Genomic DNA, 20836 nt, shown 5'->3' with positions numbered 1-20836 from the left:
AATGCCATGTTCTGATGCATCTGTCTGGACAATGAACTCCTTGGAAAAGTCTGGGGCCCTTAAGACCGGGGCCTCGCACATGGCTTTCTTCAATCTCACAAAGGCCTGCTGACAAGCCTCCGTCCAGACTACCCGTCGAGGTTGTTTCTTGGACGTGAGCTCCGTGAGGGGGGCTACGATGGTACCGTACCCCTTCACGAAGCGGCGGTAGTATCCCGTGAGGCCCAAAAATGCTCGGACCTCAGTCTAAGTCTTGGGGGGTTCCCAGGCCACGATGGCCTCGATCTTCGCCTGGAGGGGTTGCACCGCTCCCCTACCCACCAAGTGTCCAAGGTACACTAACGACCCCTGCCCGATCTGGCACTTGCTGGCCTTGATCCTCAATCCAGCTTGTCTCAGGGCCTGGAGAACAGCTTGCAGGTGACGCAAGTGATCCTCCCAGCTGTTACTGAAGACGGCTATGTCATCCAGATAAGCAGCAGAGAAACTCTCCATTCCGGTGAGGCTCTGGTTTACCAGGCGCTGAAACGTGGCAGGTGCGTTCTTGAGCCCAAAGGGCATCACACAGAACTGGTAGTGGCCATTGGGCGTGGAGAAGGCTGACCTTTCCCTTGCTCCATCAGTCAAAGAGATCTGCCAGTACCCAGAAGTAAGGTCAAAGGTACTTAGATATTGGGCAGCTCCCAGCCGGTCAATCAATTCATCCGCCCTAGGGATCGGATGAGCATCAGTTTTGGTCACTGAATTCAGTCCCCGGTAGTCCACACAGAACCTCAGTTCCGGTTGGGCACCCGGTGGTGCAGCTTTTGGTACTAGTACCACCGGACTGGACCAGGGGCTGCTAGAAGGTTCGATCACTCCTAGCTCCAGCATCTTAGTGACTTCACTATGAATGCTGGCCTTCACCTTGTCTGACATCCGGTAGATCTTGGACTTCACAGGTGGGCTGTCTCCTGTGTCCACGTCATGGACGCACAGGTGAGTCCTACCCGGGACAAGGGAGAACAACGAAGAGTACTGCCCCAGCACCTGGCGACAGTCCTCCTGCTGTTCAGGAGTTAGAGATGGGGAGAGAATCACTCCCTCCACCGACCCATCCTTTTCTTGAGACGCAAACAGATCAGGGAGAGGCTCGCTTTCCACGTCCTCTCCTCCGTCAGTCACCATCATCAAGATGACTTCGGGCCTCTCGTGGTGGGGTTTGAGGCGGTTGGCATGCAGCACCCGCAGGGGCTGACGAGGGGTCTTCAGGTCCACCAAGTAGGTAGCCTTACCCTTCTTCTCCAACACCTCAAAGGGTCCTGACCCGCGATCCTGGAGGGCGCTAAGCTCTCCTGGTTCGATCACCCACACCTTCTGGTCAGGCTCCAACTCCACCGGGTGAGCGTTGTGGTCATACCACGCCTTCATCACTGCTTGGCTGGCTTCCAAGTTGTCAGAAGCTTGCTTCCACAACTTAGCCATTTGGCTCCGGAAGGCCAGCATGTAGCTCACCACATCCTGGGGAAGCTTTCTGGGAGTTCTTTCCCATCCGTCTCTCACCAGGTTGAGAGGTCCACGTACAGGGTGCCCATACAGAAGCTCGAAGGGGCTGAAGCCCACTCCCTTCTGTGGCACTTCCCTGTAGGAAAAAAGTAAACAGGGTAGGAGGACGTCCCATTTCCTCCGCAGGCTTTCAGGCAGACTTCTGATCATGCCTTTCAAGGTTTTGTTAAACCTCTCCACCAGACCATTTGTCTGGGGGTGGTAAGGGGTGGTGAACCGGTATGTCACTCCACACTCCTTCCACATCGCCCGCATGTACGCTGACATGAAGTTGGTCCCCCTGTCGGACACAACTTCCTTGGGAAAACCCACTCGGGTAAAGATTCCCATCAGGGCCCTAGCCACAACAGGTGCTGTTATGGTCCTCAGAGGTATTGCCTCTGGGTACCGTGTGGCATGATCCACCAGAACCAGGATAAACCTGTGACCAGCTGATGTTGGCGGATCTAACGGACCCACAATGTCGATGCCCACCCTTTCAAAGGGGGTGCTAACGACAGGAAGTGGTTCCAGGGGAGCTTTCAGCTTCACCCCTGTTTTCCCACTGGCTTGGCAAGACACACATGTCCGGCAGTAGGTATCGGACGACACTTTCATTTGAGGCCAATAAAAGTGTGGGACAAGACGGGCGAAGGTCTTGTCTTGCCCCAGGTGTCCTGCCAATGGTATCTCGTGAGCCAACTCCAGAAGGAAGGCTCGATAACGTTGAGGGACTACCAAGGCTCGTGACGATCCGTGTAGGGGTGCCTTGGGTTCACTGTAGAGGAGGCCATCCTCCCAGTAAACACTGTAGTTCCCTTCAGCGTTCCCTGCTGCCTGGGCTTCGGCCTGTCGCCTCAGCCCCTCAAGGGTAGGGCACTCCCTCTGGCCCTGGCAGAATTCCTCCCTGGACGGGCCTCCCTCCACGTGCCACTCGGCCGGGATGGGTAGGTCCTCCAGTTTGGTAACGTCCCCCACCGCAGACTCCTGGTCCACCACCTCCGGTGGCCTATCCGTCCTACGGGGTGTGGACGCCGAGGCAGGCTCCTCCTGTCCTCGGTTCTTCCCTTGACTGGCAGCCGGCTGGGCCTTTGTTCCAGGCTCCAGCCGAAACGAACTCCCTCTCCGGGTAGTCGCGGACCTTGTGCTAACACAGGCCCAGTCAGGTGTACCCAGCATCTCGGTGTGAGTCCGGTATTCCACCTCCTTCCAAGCGTTGTGCTCCATGTCATTCCCCAGCAGACAATCGACTGGCACGGCAGGGCTTACGGCAACTCAAAGTGAACCTGCAACCCCCCCCCATTCAAAGGGAACCTCGGCCACTGGATAGTGGCCTGTTCTGCCGTCAGCCATCGCGGCTGGGTGGAGTACATCGGGAATTACCTGCTCTGGAGACACCAGTTGGCTACGCACCATAGTCATACTGGCTCCTGTGTCTCTCAGAGCCTCCCCTCTTTGGCCGTTGATGGTGACCCACTGCCCATACTTTACAGTATTTGCGGGCACCTGGATCTTAGGAACCATCTCCCGTTCTCCCAGGGACACTAAAGTGACACCCGCCCACTCCCTTCCCTTAGTTAAAGGCATCTCCTCCCCGAGCACTGCACTAGCTACTCCGGGGGTCTTTCCTCCAATGGGAGGGGGTGGTCGTTTCAGGCACTTCAGATCTCCTTTATAGTGTCCAACGCCACCGTACTCGTAGCAATGGACAACCCTTGGCTGCTGACTCTGGCCAGGATTAGGGTTTCTGGGTGGGTTAGCCCTAGGGGTGAATCCTGTTCCCTTCCCTTGGAAGTTATTTTGGGGGCCTTTGGAGAACTCCTTTTTCTTTTCCCCTCCCTCTTTCTTCTGGGGGGCGCCCTGTCCGGCCTTTTGAGTATCCCCTCCAGTCCCCCTTGTGGACACCCGGGTACTAGCCCAAATGTCCGCCTCCTCAGCAAGCTTCCGGGGACTGGTCAGCTTGCTATCCACCAGGTGTTGACGCAGTTCAGGGAAACATTTCTCAAGCAGGTGTTCCTTCAGTACTAGGTCAAACAACCCCTCGTAGTTTCTCACTTCACTGCCCTGAATCCAACCCTCTAGTGCCTTCTTTGCATAGTCCAGGAAGTCCACCCAATTCTGTGTGCCCAGTTTGTGACTACCCCTGAACTTCTGTCTGTACTTTTCGGGTGTTAGTCCAAACTTCCTTATGAGCGCCAGTTTCATGGTGGGGTAGTGGGTCTGCTCATCCTCTTCGAGGGCCAATAAAGCATCCCTACCAGCTGGAGGCATGTACTTGTACAGTCCCGCTCCCCAGTACTTCTCTGGAACCCCATGGGCCCTTAACGAGACCTCATAGGCCGCTAGCCACTTGGCAATATCGTCACCCACCCCATAGCTAGCTACTATGTCCTTTGGCAGGTAGGGTTTGGGTTCCCTGGTGTACTCTCGTTCTTCGCTGCCACCGTTAGGTACAGGGTGTGCCCCGATTCTCAGGATCTGAAGATCTATCTCTTTCAGCCTTATCTCATGAGCCATCCTCTGTTCCTCCTTCTCCTTCTCCAGCCTTGCTAAGTCCCATGTGAGCTGTCTTTTCTCCCTCCGGTCTGTTAACTCCACTTCAGACAAGCCACCGCTAGAGGCACTGCTGCCCTTCCTGGAAAGTGTCCTGGGCCCCGCTGACAGGTTCCCCACCTCAGGTTGGTACAAACCAGCTCCCTCGCTATCGGGCTCTCTATCCCTGTCCTCCTCCTCAGCCTTGCTTTCTCGGCGTGCCTCCCCCCAAGCCCTTAAGCTGGTTTGGAGTGCACCCTTCTTTGCTCCTGGGGGACAATACACGCCCTCCCGCTGGCAAAACTCCCTGAGTTGGGCCACAGTGTACGTTTCTAAATTCTCCAGTACAAACTCCATCTTGCCCACTCAGGTCAGAGGACAGTTATTTGCAGTAACAATGCAGGGGGGTACCTTTAATAATACCTCCTCCCACCACCAGAGTAAATTTGGAAAAAACAAAAACCCACAATTAGGAAGGCCGCTTTGAGAAAACTCCCGGTGTAGGCCTATGGACTACCCACAGTTATTGTTGAGTATACGTAGGCACAGCTCTATCCCACCACTGAACACCAATTAATGTTGGAAATACCCCACTCCGGTAACGGGGTACTTCCGGGGGACACACAGTGGTAGCTTGGCTCGAGTGGTCAGGGGTCACTTTAGTGTCCCTGGGAGAACGGGAGATGGATCCAGCCACTCCCTCCCACGTACTTTATTGTGGCGAGAATATAATGCCTCCTGAATATAAAATTGTGAGAGTGGACTCAGTGGAAAAGGGATAGCACTCTCTACGATATAGAGGAAACTTATTTTGATACAGCAGTATATACATAATGTGTCGATGAGAGAACAGTTGAGAAATGTTGTAAAGAGAATATTCTTGCTGTGGATATGGAACTGTATTGAACATGATAATGTTGTCTTTTACAAATTCCAATAAAAAAAGATTTTAAAAAAAAAAACTTGCTCATATCATTCACTTACACGCACGTGGGGCCCACCCCATCATCCCATATTGTGAGCAAGGGTTGGGTCACTTTCGGTCACATATTTGGGGGCAGGGAACTTTGCCCAGACCTGTCACCCTTGTTCCACTTACTGCAACTGTTGTAATGTAACAGTCGAACAGATACGAACCAGAAAGGATGGAAGACAAGCCCTAATGTAGCGGGAAATCTGGGGGTTTTCAGGCTAAATAGAACCATTTTGGAGGTGTTATTCAGTCTGAAACTGGGGGGCTTGAACCCTGGTCAGTCACATCTCAATCAATCCATGCAGTACTCAAGATTCAAGGTCCAGTTCACAAAGGCAAGCTTCAGAAAGGCTGACATCTAGTGTAAATCAGCATTATTTCTAAGTTTGGAGTAGATTTCTGACTTTTAAGGGATGAACCCTCAATTTAAAAAAAAAACACGTATTAATGTGGATTTTCACCAGTATCTACACGAATAAAAATCGCGATTCACCTTTTTTCCCCACTGTAAAAAATATTTTCCCTCCGGAGAAACCCGTTGCCGTAAATCTGGAAGCGTTCCGTCCATACTACCATCACTGAATGGCACTTCTGCTTCTCACAGGAATACATCTGCATGAAGTCTGTAACTACCCGACCTCAAGCCTACGAAGGGGCTTATTTATTTACAAGCCCCATACGCCGCCTATGCGTCACTTTTTATCACATAGAAAGCGAGGTACCGGCGGCGCAAGGGGCTTGTAAATAAGCCCCCAATTCGTGACATTCTCTCTCCTGCTGGGTAGCCCGTGCTGAAGCGCATTATGTACCATCCCCCTCTTTCTCAGGATGTGGAATATATGATTACCCTCTCTAGGCGTAGCTAAATACAGTTTAAGTGGCGTATAAAAGTTGTGAACGTGCGTTTAGTCTTTATTTTTGGAACAGCCTTTTCCTGCTCGCTCCCCGTTCTTTACAAGCTGTCATATCCCAAAGAGTGCATCCCCGTTAAATCCTCCCCCAACCCCGCCCCCACACACAGACACACACACTTGCACATAGTATTTTTGCAGACTGGCCACTAGCAACATAAACAGTAACAGGTGCTGACCCAGTCGTGTCTAATTTTAAATCTCCCAGGCCTCCCTCCTCCTTGCAATCCTCTCAAAATGAGGTCACGGCGTCCAAAGGCACCGCGCACGTCTAAAGATGGATGCCACAACATGAGTATTTCGCTTTCATGCGGCGCTACAAATCTCAGTTTTCATCTTCTCGTTATAACTATCGTACATATGTATATTTACTTGTCAATCCGACTGATTTAGGATTCGGGCTACTAGATTTTTCTTCAAAACTCTACGGATTCATCAGGGATTGTATCCCACTGCTTTTTGTGAAGTTGCGGATTGAACCTGCGAAGAGGCCAAAGCCAACAGGGAGGGGCCTGCCAACCACTCCCTTTAAGCTGCTCAGTGGAAGGAAGGTATGAGTAGTGTGCTTCCATGTGGCTTACGTCATTGTTGTAATATGTGTCATGTCACTTATTTCGTTTATATCAGGTCACGTACTAGTTCCCTCGCACTAACCATTTCCTACCCTTCTTGATGTACTATTATTTGTACCTTCTTTATTTTTTTTTTTATTCATATGATGCCCTGAGGCTAGATTCTTCTCCAGTAATGATTCGCACTTTATACATAAATAAAGTATAATAAATACGAATAAATGTTTATATACGATGCCTTCTGGGTCAGATGACACAGGGTTCTTTGCCCGGTCATGAGACTTGTGTCCCATGTCATTTGGTTTCTTGTGATGTCATCATTAGGCCTAAAGTCATGTGATTTCGTTTCTGATGATGTCATTCAATAATTAATTATTGGTTTTTGAGACTGAAACCCCTTACTTCTTTTTGGTCACAAAATTATTGGAAGTATGCGTTTGCACCTGTCAGAATAGATCTAATCGCATTGTCTCAACTGATAGGTATCAGGCAGAGAGACCTGCCCTAACATCTGTTTTCCAACTGCCTTTTTAAAAAACATTTTTTTTAGAGTTTTATAAAGCGCGAACTAGACCCGAGACATCGGGTATCAGAGCGCTTTACATGAGCACCAGTTTCGCTACTAATGGACACATTCATTTTTGTTAGGCGCGGGGAGAATGAGTGATTTGACCAGCTTCGAGGTCAACCGCTCGAGCCCTAAGGCTACCCTCCTCTCCCCACTGCCTGATTTGTATAGTGCAATTTACGACACTCCAGTTCACTAAGAAATAAGTGCACAGCAACCCAAAAGACACTCCAGGTGTTTGCATGCGAGTCACAAATGGTGAGGAGTGTGCATGGTGATAAACATATTGATGGTGCCAACATAAGGAATACATGTGAAACATCCATTACTATAGTGAGCGCGCCACCGTGTATTGCAATTGGATCAATTGATGTCCCACTTCTTACACATATCAACTGCGCTCTGATTTTATTTAAATTCACTTTGATTTTAATCAAAAAGAACTATTTTGAGCAGGTAAATCAGCCCGTTAGACCTGGCTAACAGGCTCTATTATCTATCACTGCCTACATCATGTATTGCTATAAAGGTCAGGGTTACTTGATTCATGAGCATGGGGATAGAGACTTGTACTGATGCCCTATTACTTACCGGTAATCTTCATTACTCCTGGAACCGCTGTCCTCGTCCCATTCATTACTAGTGGAGATTATCATCTCCCAGACAGAAAAAAGAATAGAGGCATGCTGGGATAACTTCTCCACCCCCTCCCACTGGTAGTACTTAACCAGTACTTACCCAGAAGTGCGCCTCTACTACCAATTAGGGAATTGGATGTTTCAGGGCCAATTTCTAAACCATGCAAGATTATGTTAAAGAGTAGTCCTCATAAAAGCTTTTGTGAATTGGACTCCATGTGTTCACTAATCCAGAGAAACCTTTGACACTTGCAAGAATTTTGAACTATCTACTAAACCCTAAATGCAAGATGGCATATGTGCAGAACTGGGGTTGCCAACTCAGAGGATTGTGAAGGCCCAGGCTGCAGATTGTTGTCTTTCCTTCAAAATGGCTCCCAGGTCCATGGTGGAAGCTGCTTCAGGAAATAAACTGCAGCAGAAGGTCCACCATGCCAGTACCATGTCAGCATAAGGTAAATTACATAGCTCTCCTCAACAACATTATCGGCTCAGGAACTTTCCCCATCTCATGGAAGAAGGCATGTATTAGGCCGATTTAAAAAAAACATCTCTGGACCCCAATGTGATAGAAAACTATTGGCCCATTTCATGCCTGCTGCTAGCGGCTAAAATACTGGAAACATCAATTAACCAAGACTTAATGGGATATATATTTTATGTTATGTTATATACATATATTACACGCGCAGTTACTCAAGAGTATCCCGGCGCGAGTCTACAGGGGTGCTATATTCGACTTCAGACAAAAAGATACGTTTTCAGTTTTTTTCTAAAAGCCACTGCGTCCTGGATGGTGCACATGGTCAACAGAAGAGAGTTCCAGGCAGTGGTTGCCTTCACTGTGAAAGAGCCACCCCCAGTCCTCTGCCACTTAAAGCGTGGAACTTGAGCAAGATACAAAGATGCGGAATGCAATGCCCGCCCAGGTGCATAGAAGGAGATCTGCCTCTGTAAATATAGGGGCCCGCTTCCATGAAGAGCCCGATGGACCAGAATCAATAACTTAAATCTCACTCTAGTGGCTACTGGTAACCAATGGTATAGACAAAGCTGGTTCTGTACACTGTTTCTAGATGATAGCCCCAACAACAGTCTGGCAGCAGTATTCTGGACCACCTACAATTTCTTTAGCATATAGCCCGGAATGCCAGAAAAGAGGGCATTAGTATAATCCAACAGGGACATAATCAATGCACATGTGATTGTTTGTCTAAATGTTTATATACGATGCCTTCTGGGTCAGATGACACAGGGTTCTTTGCCCGGTCATGAGACTTGTGTCCCATGTCATTTGGTTTCTTGTGATGTCATCATTAGGCCTAAAGTCATGTGATTTCGTTTCTGATGATGTCATTCAATAATTAATTATTGGTTTTTGAGACTGAAACCCCTTACTTCTTTTTGGTCACAAAATTATTGGAAGTATGCGTTTGCACCTGTCAGAATAGATCTAATCGCATTGTCTCAACTGATAGGTATCAGGCAGAGAGACGTGCCCTAACATCTGTTTTCCAACTGCCTTTTAAAAAAATTTTTTTTTTTAGAGTTTTATAAAGCGCGAACTAGACCCGAGACATCGGGTATCAGAGCGCTTTACATGAGCACCAGTTTCGCTACAGATGAACACATTCATTTTTGTTAGGCGCGGGGAGATTGAGTGATTTGACCAGCTTCGAGGTCAACCGCTCGAGCCCTAAGGCTACCCTCCTCTCCCCACTGCCTGATTTGTATAGTGCAATTTACGACACTCCAGTTCACTAAGAAATAAGTGCACAGCAACCCAAAAGACACTCCAGGTGTTTGCATGCGAGTCACAAATGGTGAGGAGTGTGCATGGTAATAAACATATTAATGGTGCCAACAAAAGGAATACATGTGAAACATCCATTACTATAGTGAGCGCGCCACCGTGTATTGCAATTGGATCAATTGATGTCCCACTTCTTACACATATCAACTGCGCTCTAATTTTTATTTAAATTCACTTTGATTTTAATCAAAAAGAACTATTTTGAGCAGGTAAATCAGCCCGTTAGACCTGGCTAACAAGCTCTATTATCTATCACTGCCTACATCACATACTGCTAAAAAGGTCAGGGTTACCTGATTCACGAGCATGGGGATAGAGACTTGTACTGATGCCCTATTACTTACCGGTAATCTTCATTACTCCTGGAACCGCTGTCCTCGTCCCATTCATTACTAGTGGAGATAACCATCTCCCAGACAGAAAAAAGAATAGAGGCATGCTGGGATAACTACTCCACCCCCTCCCACTGGTAGTACTTAACCAGTACTTACCCAGCAGTGCGCCTCAACTACCAATTAGGGAATTGGATGTTACAGGGCCAATTTCTAAACCATGCAAGAGTATGTAAAAGAGTAGTCCTCATAAAAGCTTTTGTGAATTGGACTCCATGTGTTCACTAATCCAGAGAAACCTTTGACACTTGCAAGAATTTTGAACTATCTACTAAACCCTAAATGCCAGATGGCATATGTGCAGAACTGGGGTTGCCAACTCAGAGGATTGTGAAGGCCCAGGCTGCAGATTGTTGTCTTTCCTTCAAAATGGCTCCCAGGTCCATGGTGGAGGCTGCTTCAGGAAATAAACTGCAGCAGAAGGTCCACCTTGCCAGCACCATGTCAGCATAAGGTAAATTACATAACTCTCCTCAACAACATTATTGGCTCAGGAACTTTCCCCACCTCGTGGAAGAAGGCATGTATAAGGCCGATTTTAAAAAAAACATCTCTGGACCCCCATGTGATAGAAAACTATTGGCCCATTTCCTGCCTGCTGCTAGCGGCTAAAATACTGGAAACATCAATTAACCAAGACTTAATGGGATATATATTTTATGTTATGTTATATACATATATTACACGCGCAGTTACTCAAGAGTATCCCGGCGCGAGTCTACAGGGGTGCTATATTCGACTTCAGACAAAAAGATACGTTTTCAGTTTTTTTCTAAAAGCCACTGAGTCCTGGATGGTGCACATGGTCAACAGAAGAGAGTTCCAGGCAGTGGTTGCCTTCACTGTGAAAGAGCCACCCCCAGTCCTCTGCCACTTAAAGCGTGGAACTTGAGCAAGATACAAAGATGCGGAATGCAATGCCCGCCCAGGTGCATAGAAGGAGATCTGCCTCTGTAAATATAGGGGCCCGCTTCCATGAAGAGCCCGATGGACCAGAATCAATAACTTAAATCTCACTCTAGTGGCTACTGGTAACCAATGGTATAGACAAAGCTGGTTCTGTACACTGTTTCTAGATGATAGCCCCAACAACAGTCTGGCAGCAGTATTCTGGACCACCTACAATTTCTTTAGCATATAGCCCGGAATGCCAGAAAAGAGGGCATTAGCATAATCCAACAGGGACATAATCAATGCACATGTGATTGTTTGTCTCGCTGCTATTGGTAGAAGGGGAAAGAAGTTTCTAAAAGATTACGCAGGCCGAAGCAACCACCAACCAACTTCTTTATGTGGACCTCAAAGGAAAGACGTTCGTCGAACCAGACCCCAAGGTTCTTTGACGATTTCCCGGAAGAGATCGGACATGGGTAATCAGGTGGCCAGAGCTGCTCTTGGAAAGTCGGAGAAAACATGCCAAATAGCAGAATCTCCGATTTCCCCTTGTTGCACTTGAGCTGTGCATCCGCCACCTAATTAAAAACTGAAGCCAAGCAAAGTTGTGCCTGAGATACAGAGTCCCCCTCTCTCTTCCAGGTGAAGAGCAGCTGAGTGTCATCCGCGTACACCATCACCTTAGCCCCCAGTTCCTCCGCTAAATAAATCAGCGGAGTCATATAGATGTTAAATAAAAGGGGGCTAAGGGCGGACCCCTGCGGGACACCCGTTGAAACCCCCTAAGGAGAAGAAAAAACGGGTGGCATCCATATCTGCTCAGTCTGGGCTTCCAGAAAGGAACAAAGCCATTCCCACACAGCACCTGATATCCCAATCCTGGCCAGACGAGACAGGAGCAATGGATGGGGGACCGTGTCAAATGCGGCCGAGAGGTCAAGCAAAATAAGCGCCGCCCTCCCGCCCGCATCCAAACAGTCCCGTATGGCCTCCGCCACCTCGACCAGCACTGTTTCAGTGCTATGTCCAGTTCGGACGCCAGACTGAACTGAACTGAGCGGGGAGTAGAGAAATAGGCCAATAGTTCCCAGGACAAAGGGGGTCAAGCGATTGCTTTTTAAGGAGAGGCCGAATCATAGCTTCCTTCAAAGACGAAGGAACAGCCGCTTCCTTCAGGGAAAGATTAATAATAGTAGTCACTTCTCTATAAACAGTCTCAGAGACTGCTGCCAATGTCCTGGCCGGACATGGATCAGAAGGAGAGCCTGATATTAAAGCCTTAAGAATTTTAAGACATTCATGAGGGACCACTGGGCTAAATTCAGACAGTAAGCGTCCAGTGCCTTCTAGCGGACCTACCAGGTCTTCCTCTACGTGGGCAGTCCGAGGGGTAAAGGTTGCTTGAAAACCTAGAATCTTATCCCTAAAGGCTCGGGAGAGAGTGTCATACCAAGAAGGAGAGGAGGGCATTACACTGGCTTGAGCCACGGGTGACATAAAACTCTGAACAATCGCATATAGTTCCCTAGCATTGTTATTAGCAGCTTCAATATGGGTTGAATAAAATTGCCCTTTAGCCTGCTTAATCGAAGCATAATAAACCTTCTGCTTATCTCTAAGCTTCCTCTTATCCACCAGACTATATCCACCCTTCCTCCAAGCCCGTTCCAGGGTCTTACAATCATTTTTCAGCCCCTTTAGCGAAGCGTTAAACCAAGGTTTAGACCGAGATTCTCTCGTCAGCCTATTCGAGCGGGGAGGAGCCACTGCCGCCGAGACCCAGCTAGAAAGCTCTGCCACCTGAGCATTGAGATCTCCGGCCAGTTTTGGCTTAGACGCTTCGAGCACTGTACTAAGTGCAAAGGGATCAATTTTCCCAAAGGATGAATTATAACTTGGAAGTACCGGAGGCTCAGTCCTAACTTCTTCCCAAGAGAAGTATGTTATATAGTGATCTGACCAGGTCACCGGACTGGTCTCCACCTCTAAAAATCGGGAAATTAAAACAAATTGGATCGAGAACATGTCCGGCCTGGTGTGTAGGGAGGCTGAGATGTTGCTTAAGCTGAGCAACCAACAGCCCATCCAGCAAGTCCTGTGTCCTTGCTATCTGTACAATCCAGATGTATATTAAAATCCGCAATGATCAAGAAGTTGGAAAATCTGATCACCGTTTGAGGCAATGGCGTCGCCCCAATCTTGGAGAAACAGCCCTGCCGGTCCTAGGGGTCCATAAATCAGTGACCCTCCAAGAGTGAAGTGTGCAGACATCTGAATACTAAAATCTAGTGCTTCACAACGACTCCAGGGGGAAGCCTCTCTCCTATGCAGCTTCCATTTGTCTTTATATATAACCGCCACTCCCCCCCTCACCCAGCCATCTGATCTGCTCAAGAGATTTTATATCCCGAGGGTATGGCTAGGGTAACTTTCGGATCAGAAAAGGAATCAAGCCAGGTTTTTGTTAAAAATAGTAGATCAAGAGATCATTCCTCCAGGAGATCAAACACTTCTGCACAGTGTTTCCTGAGGGACCGAGCATTAATGGAAGCTGCCCTAATCAGGCCAGCCGAAGACTGTTGTTCCCGAGCCATACCAGTCTCGTCTATATCGACCTGACCTGGCTTCAGTACCAACCCACATTCATAGCAGACATGCTTGTCGATCTTACTCACATCCCAGAGTTCCACCTGACAACTATGGGAGGGGGCCAGAGCCCACAAAGAGGCAGCCGAGTACCTCCTACATAATCCGGCAGGCTCGCGAGCAGCATGTCTGGCCCTGGTCGCTTCCGGGGTACTTCCCGAGAAGCTCACATGGAAATAGGCTCTGGTGCGAGACAACTAGACCACTAACTGAGCAAAATGGCGGTACCTCTCTGCACCAATGAGGAACCAGAAAGATCCCCGGGCAGATTATCCTATGTGCAAACAGCAAGTGCAAATAGCAAGTGAGTCACCAATTTTACAGTGCGGGTATGCGATCAAGATGTTAAAAACACAGAGAAGCTAAGTATAGAAAACAAAATGAGCAGCGTAGCTAGTTAAAAAGAATTACAAACATGCGACAATAGCGAGGGTGTGTGCCAGGACACTCCTACCCCTTTGACTCCCAGCCCCGAGAAGCGCGCAAGGAAATAGGCTCTGGCGCGAGACAACTAGACCACCAACTGAGCAAGATGGCAGTACCTCTCGGCACCAACGAGGAACCAGGAAGATCCCCGGGCAGTTTACCCTATGTGCAAACAGCAAGTGCAAATAGCAAGTGAGTCACCAATTTTATAGTGCGGGTATGCGATCAAGATGTTAAAAACACAGAGAAGCTAAGTATAAAAAACGAAATGAGCAGCGTAGCTAGTTAAAAAGAATTACAAACATGCGGCAATAGCGACGGTGTGTGGCAGGACACTCCTACCCCTTTGACACCCATGACCATTCTCAACACGGCTTAGGACAACATCATTCTACTGAATCTGCCCTGATTATGGCCACGGAGGTGATATGTAGGCAACTGGACAGTGGTGGTAAGGCCATCTTAATCCTACTAGACCTTTCAGCTGCTTTCGATACCGTCAACCGTCAGTTATTCTAAGGCTGAACGAAATAGGTGTCAGTGAGGTGGCGCTCGGTCTTCAGGCCTCTTTCCTTAAAGATAGGGAACAAAGGGTATGTTGGGGCAACCACCAATCAGAGAGGTTCACCCTCCCCTGTTGAGTTCCCCAGGGGTCAGCACTGTCCCCAACACTCTTTAACATTACGTGACACCTCTGGCTGAGTTAACCAGAGGACAAGGCTTTTCGCTAGTGTCATATGCTGATGACACCCAACTGTTCATTTCCATCTCTTCCAACATTGAAACTATTGTGGGAAAATTCCACGGCTGTCTAAAACATAGCATGGACTGGAGGCACCAGAACTATCTCAAACTATATACCGGAAAAACTGAAGTGATGGAGTTTGGTGCTGGTGCACCGCTCTGGAACCAGGACTGGTGGCCAGCAGAGGCAGGAAATTGCCCTGTACCTGCAGGAAAGGTCAGGAACTTGGGAATCTTAATGGACGATCAGCTAAGCTTTCAAGGCCAAATTAACCAGTTTACGTCAGCGTGCTTCTTCCAGCTGAAAGTCCTCCGTAAAATCTTCCCTTTTATTCCTCCTGATTTACGGACATCAGTTGTCATTGCCTTGATCCTTTCTAGGATTGACTACTGTAATGCCCTCTTCATGGCTGTGGGGTAACACAGGTCCCCGCAGCCCCTGCGGTGTGGGGGGGCCCCGAGCTGCTGGAGGCCCCCTCAGCAAGGTATTCTGTTCCGAGAGCTCCTGCTAAAATCCGGAGCGGGGGCCCCTCCATGCACCTTACAGGGGGGCCCCCTCAAACTTCGTTACGCCACTGCTTCATGGGCATTAATAAGCAACGACTCTAAAAACTGCAGTGTAGCCAAAATGCAGCAGCCAGAATGCTGTTGATTTTTCCTAAGTTCCACCATATATCTGGCAGCATCAACACTCTCCACTGGCTGCAGGTGCAACAGCGCATTGAGTTTAAAGCTTTGTGCTTGGTACATAAAACCCAGTTTGGGGATGGAGCGGCGGATCTACAGAAACTAGTTCTACAGTACATTCCTCGGCGCAACCTTAGATTGGCCATCAAAGGTCTAGTCCAGATTCCCAGGATATACAGAGCTAGAAGGGGGGTGGGGGGGGGGGGGTAGCTTAGTATCATTCAAAATATTTACACACTAAAATTGCTCCAGAAAACAAAACATTTGAATAAACATTCTTCGATTATCTTAGACTTTAATGCGTCCTAAACTTAAACCTTTGTTCTTCAGAGTTAGCCATTTATTTCACAATTAAGGCATTTTACTTAGTTTTGATCCTAGAGGATGTACACATAATCATAATTATTATTATGACTGTTTTGAATTGTATATGTTGGTTCTCATGTGCCACCTAGAAGACGGACAGGTTAAAATATCCTGTGCCTTGAAAGGACTTGGCTTACATAGAACTGGGCTGCAGCTGGACTGTGCTTTAATTTAACTTTTCGTCTGGTTGTGTGTTCAGATCAGATCCCTGATTAGTATGTTTTGAGAGTTTACATTGGGATTTGTGACTCTCTGTGGAAATGCTTTAAAAGGGAACCTAGTAGGACCATCCAGAGCGGCATAGTATATGTGATGTCATCCCAGAATTTGAAGCATGAGCTGACTGAAAAACCATATAATGCAGTAAGTGAGAGCAGATAAGAGTTGACCTGATCCCTGGCAGGAGCTGAATTCCACTTCTGCTGCAGAGAGTTCTAGCAAAGTGATCTTAGGGTAGAGTTTTCATTTTAGAAACCTACCAAATACCTCTCTCATGTTAGGCCATTGGAGAGGTTCCAGGTACAAATAAGGACACATTCTGATGATCCACTCCCTTGCATGAATAGATATGCGCCTTGGTACAGCAATAAAGAAGGTGGACCACGAGGTTCCCAAGCATAGCACTATTAATGAAGGAATTAACTTGACGATGACAGTACTGACCAGCAGGTAAGGCTGAATATACGTCATGCAGATTTGAGGTACAAGGTGTACTCTACGAAGTGGCTTACAATTAGGACAATAGCGAGCATGGTTTGCTTGCAGACAGTTGGGGGCACGTTTACTAGTTTCTCACGCAGTGCAGTGCAGAAGCCGCAAATGCTGTGCTGCGTGATAAGGAGAGAGGAGGAGTGTGCCATATTTACAGAAATAAGGCACTCTTCTCCCTTTTCCCTAGCGCCGCTGATGAAATCAGCTGCTGTGCGCCATGGAGACACCTTTGCACCATAGTGCAAGTGTGTCTCCGTGGGGTTGGTATAGGTTCTGTGCTGGGAGGGCACCCTTTCTAGTACAAAATAGTATGAATAGACTGACTTTAATCTTTTTCCCTCTTCGTATGTGTGCTGTAATGTGAAGCATACGTACAAGGTCAGAAAAGGAAGGAGAAATGAAAACATTACGCCTTTGTTGCGCCTACTTCAAAAGGGCACAGTTTTCTGATGCTAAACACTGTCTTCTTCATTTAGTAAATAGGGTTTAGCATCAGAAACCATGGGTGGTTGCATGGGAATGCCCATGCTCCACCCCTGGAACTCCCCCTTGGAGCAAAGTACTGCAAAGCAGTGCTATGCACTGCTTTGTGTTACTTTCATGTTATTTCCAGCGCTAAACAAATTTAGCAATATAAAGTAAATCAGAAAAAAAAGTACAGATTTGTGTCACTTTTGTGATGCAGACATGGCGTAAAATCTTAGTAAATCTCCCAGTGGGTGTCTTAGCCATAGTATCCATAAAGGAAAGGAGAAAGTAGGTCAGGAGTACGCAGTTTAGAGATTAGCTCAAATTGTTCCCACATGTTCTTAAGTCGTGATTTGGGTCTGAGTTAGTGTTTTGGAGGATGGGCACTCTTTCACAAAGACACATATCGCTCCCGCCTTATAACAAGTCTACTAGTAATATGAGTATCCGTCTGCCAAACTCTAAATCAGGCCCTTAATAATTAAACCAGGTACTAAGGAAAGGGTTAAATGTCCTAAGTATTCATAAGCATGGTGGCTTCCCTGTATCCCTTTGGAGAAAAAGGATTCCATTTTGTAAAGTAAAGGCTCTCTTGCGGGTTAGGAAGTGTTATGATATAATGCTGGGAAGTGATGGTATAGCGCCTAGTCTACTGCTCCTGAAGCAAAAAGGTAGGAAGGGCTATCTGTCTGCGGCAGTGAAACAGAGAATCAAAGTGTCAGTAACTGCAGGAGAGGATGAGAGGAGCTTATGTATTTTTCAGCTGTATTTACGAGTGTACTGTGATTTCCCTTGGGGATGGGGCAGAATTTGCCTCCTCTTCCTGGAAGTGACACCCTTGGGAGGGTCACATGAAACTGGACTGAAGCTACAGCTCACTGACTGTTTATCAACAACCATTGCATGCAGTTATACAGTTATGGATAAGATATCGAGCAAAGGGACTTTCCAGTAGAAAGCGACTCGGTATAATCTCTGTTCAGTTAGTAATTAAATAGATCTTGTTACAGCCACTCATATTGGCGTGAACAATGTCCTCTTTGTACTGACTGTGATCATATCATACACATGCTAAGCGTATTGGTGATAGATCCTTCTGACTCTGAATATTGCCCTTATTTCAATATAAGACAGAATACAGGCGTTGGCCCTATATAGACTGTATTATCTGACTATAAATTATTACACTCGTGATTCATCATCATGGTTTGATGCTTTTTATCTCCTGTTAGTATTTAATTTACTGGCCCTGGGTATATGAGATACCACTGTACAAGGGACTGATAGGTAAATTAAATATGCCAAACAGGTGTAGACCAATCTTACCAGGTTTACCATAGAGAGGACATGCTCTTTAGCACTGAACAGCAGTGTAAAAGTACCCAGAGTCCTAAAACCACCAACAACAGGTCAGAAAAAATAACAGGAGGAAGGCAAAACATTCTGGGCTGACTCTGCAAAAAGTGCCAAGTCCAACACAGGGCCATTACTTCCAATATGCACAAGGAGTTGATCAAGTCATACAGTGCAGGTAGTGCTACTTGATATCTTGTGACTAACACTATATTGATCAAAGAGAATAGTGATTACTAAATCATTTTGACCAGCAAACTCTGTAATGCTATATTACCTGCTGAACATTCTCTGGTAATTCCGCTTTATCGACGAGGAAAATGTTACTGGTCTTATCACACATTGGCAGATACAGCATGTGTCTAAGGTTTGGCCATTTGGGGTGAACAGTCACTTGCAGTTGGCCAGGTAGCATAGAGGAGTACGCACAAAGGACACTTAAAAGGAATAACCTACTCACAATATGGTTTTTCCTAGGTTCACAGGCGAGACACTCCCCTCAAGAACTCTGTTGCAAAAGAGTAGTGATTGGGACTGCACACCTCTTACTGTTATGGCAGTTTCTAGGATGTCTCCTGCGGATGGAATGATAGCAAAAGTTGGGAATGGAGCCAACCCAGTCTGCCAGTGCAGTTGTTATGTAGGACATTAGGAGATCCGAAGAACATCTTCAATGCATGAAACTAAGGCCCTCCATGTTCTTTCACTTGAGTAGATGGGACATAGGCCAAGTTATAAAGTGGTTGAGGCTCCAGTAGGCCCTCCCAGCCACGCAGGTAGGGAATTGTAACCCCAGTTACCATTCCCCTTATCCCCAGGTGTATATCAGAAGAGCAGGGGGAGAAGGGAGGTCTCTCACCTGGAGAAAAGTATTGATATCTAGCATACAAAGTTGGGGCAGGAAGGAAACCATATGACAAAGAGAGCTCCCTTACCACTGGCCCCTTCTTTCAGGCAAGTGGGATGGTAATAAGGGAGGGCTCTCTAAATTGGTTTCTTGGGAAAAGCAAGGGAGCGACAAGGGGGGCAGGTGATGGCGACAGCTCCCTGGCAGCAGGTTCCAGCGGCACAGAACGGGACCAACTAAGGTAGAACTGAGTTGCGTACCTTTTGAAGAATGTGTGACTACAAATTACACCACCCCCTCTGTGACCGAGATGCCTGTTCCATGGTGCAAGAGTGCCTGCATTTGCGATAAGCAGTGTACAGTGTGCCAGCGGTAGTACAGAGCAGAAATGCACCATATCTTCATTCATATGGCACATTACAGCTATCTCCCTTTCACACAACACAGTGCCACAACTTTGCTTGCTGCTCTGCATTGAGTGAAATTTTAGTAAATATACCCAATGATCATTACTGTGTTTTTCCAATTATGTTTCTGAAAGAAGCTTGCACTGGTGATGTCTCCTCTGAAAGAAGCTCTCACTGTTGCTACCTGTTCTGTTTTTTCAGTCAGGATGTGTATAGCATGGCTAATCAGCCGTGATGGTATCCAGCCGCTGGGGATGTTACTGCTGTGGCTACAACGAACAGCCAGGTCTTAGTCCTTTCCTGAATTCCAGCATCAAGATTGAGGTTCAGAGGTGTTGAGGGAGGTTGTTCCAGTGCTTGGCCGCGAGGTGGGAGAAGGAGTGACGTCTACTATGGCTTTGACGTATGCGAGGGGTGTGAGCGAGGTGAAGGGAGGTGAAATACAGGTGTATCGATGGTTGGTGGAAGTACAGGTGGTGGTTGATGTATGCTGGTCCTTGGTTGTGCAACGCTTTATAGGCGTGGATCAGCATCTTGAAGTGGCATCTCTTCTGAATAGGTAGCCAGTGGAGTTCCGGAGGTGAGGGGGGGCGGTGTGGATCCACTTGGGGAGGTCGAGGATGAGTCTGGCCACACAGTTCTGTATGGTCAGCAGTCTGTTCACAAGGAGTGAGGTGATTCCTTCATAGAGTGCGTTGCCATAGTACAGCCAGCTGCTGACTAGGGCTTTGGTGATGGTATGTCTGGTGTTGATTGGGAGCCATTTGAATATCTTGCAGAGCATGCAAAGAGTGAAGAAGCAGGCAGAGGAGACTGCGTTGATCTGGTTGTTCATTGTGAGCTTGCCATCCAGTGCGATGGCGAAGTTGCTTGTGAGGTCTGTTGGTGTAGGTGAGGGGCCTAGTTCTGCAGGCCACCAGGAGTCATTCCACGGGGAGGTGTTGTTCCAGAAGATTAGTACTTCCATTTGTCTGTGTTGAATTTCAGGCACTTGTCTTTCATCTAATTGGTGACATATGTGGAAGTTAGCACTCATGGTGGAGGGTTCTTCTGATAGCAAGAGGATGAGCTGGTTGTCCTCAGCATAGGAAATGATGTTAAGTCCATGGGTTCTGCCGATGTCAACCAGGGGCATCATGTAGGTGTTGAACTGGGTGAAGCTGAGGGATGAGCCTTGAGGGATGCGCAGATGATGCTCTTGTATTCGGAGGTGTAGGGAAAAAGGTAGATTCCCTGGGTTTTTCCGGTGAGGTAGGACGCGATCCGTCTGAGGGCATATCTTTGAATTCCAATGTGGTGGAGTCTCTTGATAAGGCTATGGTGGGTCACGAAGTCAAATGCTGCTGAGAGGTCGAGGAGGATCA

General features: G+C 47.5%; 1 protein-coding gene across 1 annotated transcript in view; it reads left to right on the top strand.

Moving 5' to 3' along the window:
• Nucleotides 1-6179: 6179 nt before the first annotated feature.
• Nucleotides 6180-20836, top strand: part of PRNP (prion protein (Kanno blood group)) — a 124761-nt gene continuing 110104 nt past the window's right edge. Inside the window, exon 1 of the transcript XR_014970942.1 lies at nt 6180-6491. The gene's annotated coding sequence lies outside the window, so the exon portion shown is untranslated. The remainder of the gene's footprint in view (nt 6492-20836) is intronic.

The sequence above is a fragment of the Triturus cristatus genome, chromosome 11, assembly GCF_964204655.1.
Source record: "Triturus cristatus chromosome 11, aTriCri1.1, whole genome shotgun sequence".
In the NCBI taxonomy this organism is placed as follows: domain Eukaryota; kingdom Metazoa; phylum Chordata; class Amphibia; order Caudata; family Salamandridae; genus Triturus; species Triturus cristatus.
The sequence above is the reverse complement of the archived record's forward strand: the minus strand, read 5'-3'. Positions and strand labels throughout refer to the sequence as shown.